This window comes from Echinops telfairi, unplaced genomic scaffold (assembly GCF_000313985.2).
Source record: "Echinops telfairi isolate 266 unplaced genomic scaffold, ASM31398v2 ScPeMD7_25;HRSCAF=90, whole genome shotgun sequence".
In the NCBI taxonomy this organism is placed as follows: domain Eukaryota; kingdom Metazoa; phylum Chordata; class Mammalia; order Afrosoricida; family Tenrecidae; genus Echinops; species Echinops telfairi.
Window position 1 is genome coordinate 2459357 of NW_022103922.1, and position 5214 is coordinate 2464570.

A 5214-nucleotide genomic window follows, 5' to 3' on the forward strand; every position below is an offset into this window, starting at 1 on the left:
GGCGCCCGGGCCGCCCCACTTTACCATGCGGAGCCTGCGTGCATGCACAGTACCCCCCCCACCCAGGGCTGCCTGCCCGCTGGGGGAGATCAGCCCACCACCCCGGGTAGAGTGTCCCTGCAGTGAGCTCCCCACCCAGCCCAGACTGTGAAATGAGAGGATAGGGTGTCAGCCGGCCCCACAAATACCACGGGCTCCATTCCACTTGGGGCAGGAGCCAGGGGCAGCCCCCCACCTGGTCCCCCAGGGCAATCTTCATCAGTTGTTTCATTACCCACCCCCACCCCCAGCTACAGCAAACCCTCCCCATCCCCACACCACTTCCCCCTGCCCAGGGCTAGGGGTGGGCACACAGAGATGAAACTGGGCTCAGCTCTCAGACAGGATCCTTGGTGGTCTACAGGCCTGCCCAGAGCCCATTTAAATGCACAAGTGATCAGGAGGGAAACTCCCCACCCCATGCAGGGACCATGCTGCCTGCCCTCCTCACCCAGAATGCCCGAGCAGACCTGCAGGCACCAGGATCTTCAACGTTGCCGACCAGTGGGGAAAATAAGACTCCGAGAGGGCAGAGGGGACTGAAGGAACAAGGACACAGCAGGGCATCTCTGGACTCTGGGGCCATGGCTCTGTGGAGTCCCCCCACCCCCACCCACCGTCCTCCATGGAAGCTGGGTCTCAGGACAGAGCAAGGTGGGTGGGTGGAGGCTGACAGAATCGAGACACCCCAGGAGGCTTGTACCCCATGTCCTGGATCATGCATTCATTCAACAAACATTGAGCCCTTTCTGAGGGGCAGACCCTTGCCCTGGGCTGGGTGTTCAGGTGGAGGTTCGGTCCTGTCATGCATGGGCACGGGCCAGGAAGCCAGACCAGCTCACCGCCATGCTGCCTCCCCGCACCCCGGGCCTCAGTGTCTGAATCTACAAAATGGGTCTGACTACACCCTCCTTGTGAGTCACTGGACTAATACCGGGAGTCCTGTCCTGACTTCTGTAGGTAATGGTTACTGTGATTATCATCACCACTGTTATTAGGAGATAGTGTTGGGCCTGAAGAGGTCATGGCCCAGAAAGGAGATAAGACGTGCCCTCAAGCACCTTCAGGTCCAGGTGGAGCAGGGTGGGCAGACAGGAAGTGTGTGGATGCAGTGAGAGGAAGATCCTACCCAGGTCACCTGCACAACTGGTGCCGGAAGTGGACCTGGAGAAGGGTCATCTGATTGGGGTGACCAGGCATCCAGGCAGAGGGACCTGGCTGGAGGTGGCCAGTGCCAGGCAGCTAGAGGGAGGCACAGGCATGCCCCCTTGGCTAGCAACGGGGGCAGCCGGGGTGGGAGAGGTGACCCCAGGGGCCTTGGGGGTGGGCTAAGCCCCTGAGCATCATGACCAGGTGGCAGAAGTAGGGCCTGAGCTTCCACCACCCATACTATCCTCTGTCCAGAAATCTCTAGCGCTCAGGGAGGGTGTGCTGGCACACTGCTGCTGTCTGGGATTAGGGTCCAGCCAGGCACGTGGCCCTGTAGGGCCCAGGTCCCTTTCCCCAGGACCTCAGTCCAGGCCTCCTGGACACAACCACATGACAGTGAAGGGCTCTTGGGTTCAGAGGCGTGCAGTCTAGAGGCCAGGGCTGCCACCACTCCCAAGAGGCCCCCTTGATGGGCACTGTGCAGCCACTGCTTGTCTTGTCTCTCTCTCACACACACACACACACACACTCATTGGGGCTTTTTGCTGCAGATGATCCTGGAAGACCGCCCACCGGGGGACGGCCAGGACAGTGCCTGCACGTCTGGCCAGGTCCGGCTAACCATGGAAAAAACACCCCAGCCTTCCGGCCAGGGGCGCCAACGGCCAGAAATATTTGTATAGTAATATCCATCTATTTGCAGCCGGATCTAAGAGGGGTTTGTTGTTTGTTTTTTGTTTGGGGGAAAAAAAAGTTCCTGAAGGATGCTTTTCAAGGTGTTTTGGCGGCGCTGTGCGCCTGTCTGGGCAGGGCTCGTAAACAGCCTCCTGGATTGTGGGTGAATAGCGTTTTTAAGGCCCTGTCTGCACTGGGCTGAGCTCTCTCAGGCTGCCTTCTGGGCACTGGCTCCACACAGGGCCAGGGCTGCTGGGGGAATGGGGGGATGGGGAAGCTGGAGGGGGGCTGCTCCGGTTCTCCCCCAGGAGGTGATATACTCTGGACCTGGCTGCGGCACTCTGTCCCCCAGATGGCCCTGTGTCCTGGCTGCCCTGACTGCCAGGCCCATGGGGACCCCCTCCCCGCAGTCCACCATCCTCTGTGGTGTCTTCAGGGTCATGCTGTCCACCCGTGATGGCAGAGGACTCAAGTAGTGTGGGGTGGGGTGGGGTGCGGGGATGTGGGCAGGCTGCTGACCTGACATCACTCCGGGTCAGTGGAACTGGGTGAGGATCTCGGGGTTCCAGCCCCCAACCACACCCATTTCCCACTATCGGCCTACAGGAAATGGAGGTGCTGCTGCCCCATGCTGAGCCCTCCTCAGTGCAGGCGAGGGGGAGGCAAGAAAGGAGGGGGAGAGGCAGGGAGCATGCCTCCCACCTTGGATCTAAGTCCTACCCCCCACCCCGAGCAGTCCCCTCCGTCCACCCGCAGGGCCCCCTGCTGTCCGAGAAGCCCCTGGACCCTCCAGCCTTCCACTCCAAGCCAGTACCCAGGGAGAGAGAGGCTGGCTCCGCCTACAGGTGGGTCCTTCTGAAGGCCAGCATGCTGACCACCCTCATGCGGCAGCCTGTCTGGAACACGGAGGCCGAGTGGTGGTCTGAGCAGACCCGTGCCGCTGCAGAAGGGCAGAGCTAGTGGGTCCTCTGCAGAGACCTCTTTGAGACGCTTCATTGGAGGGCATCTGGATACCCTGGTGTCCCGGTGGAGGCGGGCGGCTGTCCAGAGCTCAGCATAGTTCTGAGGTCCAGGTCAGCGTAGGAGCCCCGGGCCTTCTTGTGTTGTCCCTGGTGGCTGGGCGCCCGCTGCTCATGGCTGCAGACAGACAGGAACTCCAAACCCAAACTCGCTGCCACCGAGTCGATGCCGACTCATAGTGACCACGCAGGACAGGGTGGAACTGTCCCTGTGGGGGTCCGCGACGCTCACTCTCTACAGGAGCAGGAAACCTCATCTTTCTCCCGAGGAGCGGCTGGTAGTTTTGAGCTTCTGACCTTGCGGTTGACAGCCCAGTGTGTAACCACTATGCCACCAGCGCTCCTTGGCTCTTCTGATATCCCAGATGGAGACGCCGAGGCCCACAGGGGCCTCACGCGTGCCCACCACCAGGCCCAGGGCCCTGGTCAACGGCAAAACTCTCACGGAAATTGGACAACCTTGGTCCCGTCTCCCAAGGATCACTCTGCGTCCTACTTCTCACAGGTGTCAGGGGACCTGCAGGGAGACTCAGCTCAGAAGACAGGGAGAGGACACGGAAGCCCGGAGCTGGACCATGGCCGGGCTTTGCGCCCCCCTCACCTGTGGTCCTCTCTGGACCTCGGTCTCTTCTTGTATACAATGGCAAAGAGTGCTGACCAATCCCTGAGGCCTGGCAGCAGGGAAACCAATGGCCAGCATCTTGGGGGCCCGAGTCTCTGCTGGGTCTGGGAAGGTATCTGCTCCCCAGGGTCCTCTCCACCAGCGCCCTCTTCAAGGGGCTGCCTTCCAGGGTGAAGCTAATGCGTTTTCTCTGGGGCAATTATTCTTGACAGCAGCCGATGTGGGCTCCCTCTGCGCGTGCTGTGTAGACCGGGGGAGAAGTGTGCAGGGCCGGCACCCACCCCGGCTGCCCCAGCAAAGGCAACTTGTCCATAAAGATAAGGGGGAGGAATTCATAATATTTATTTGGCAGATATGACATGAGCCGTAATCGCCTGTTGGGTGTAAAAACACCGTCCGTCTCTCTTGTCCCCTGATGTGGTTTAGTGTTACAGATGTGGCAGTGGCGGCAGCAAGATGCTGGGTGCTGTGATGGATGGCAGCCGTAAAAAGGCACCGTTTGCACTGAAGGATGGGAAGATGGGGTGGGGGGGGGCGGGGGGGAGGCTGCCTCGTGCTACTGGGGCGGCACCAGAAAGAACTGGGCTAAAAAGTGCCATGCGGCCCAGCCTGCGCTGCTAGCAAGGGAGGCTGGCCCTGTGGGAACAGCGTTCCCAGCTGTAGCTCCAGGGACTCCTGAAACCGGGGAAGATTGGGCCGGGGGGCCCCCCATGTCTGCTTGCTCCTCCCCAGCTTCCAAGCCCTCCCACGTCCACCTGCCCTAGAGGTCAAGTCCACACCCTCAGTCCCTGGTCCCTCCGTCCTCTGAGTCATCTTCCTCCTGGCCACACCCTTCCCCACAGCCCCTTCCTGCCTTGGGTCGCTCGGGCCACTCCACGTCCACTTGAAACTCAGCCCCACAGGCCTCCCAGAGACTGTTTGTCCATGTGCCCATGCCCATGCCCCCAACCAGCCTGGGCTGGGACTTCTTGACGACCCCAGCAAGCCACCAGCCTCTCTGTCCCTTGCAGTGGTCATGTCTGGGGCTGGGGAGGGTTAGTGTCCCTTTCCTGCCCAACACAGTCTTGTGTGACATCGCTGAGGGAGCACAGAGTGGACACAGGTGAGTGGGTGAGGGCGGGACAGAGTGAATGAGCGAGACAGTAAGAATGTAGGCAGGGGAGGAAGTGAGTGAGAATGAGTGAGTGAGTGCATGAATGAGAGAAAATCAGTGAGAGGCTGAGTGAGTGAGTGAGTGAAAGAGTGATAGAATGATAATGAATGAGTGAGTGAATGAGTGAGTGAGTGAATGAATGAGAAAATCAGTGAGAGGCTGAGTGAATGAGTGAGTGAGTGAATGTGACAGTGAATGAGTGAGTGAATGAATGTGACAATGAATGAGTGAGTGAGTGAGTGTGACAGTGAATGAATGAGTGAGTGAGTGAGTAAATTAAGTGAGAGACCCAGTGAGTGAGAGAATGAGAAAGAGAGTGAGAGAGAGTGAAAGAGTGATAGAATGATAATGAATGAGTGAGAGTGAGTGAGTGAGTGAATAAGTGAATGAATGAATGAGTAAGTGAATGAGTGAGAAAATCAGTGAGAGACTGAGTGAATGAGTGAATGAATATGACAGTGAATGAGTGAGTGACTGTGACAGTGAATGAGTGAGTGAGTGAATGAGTGAGTGAGTGAATGTGACAGTGAATGAGTGAGTGAGTGAATGAGTGAGTG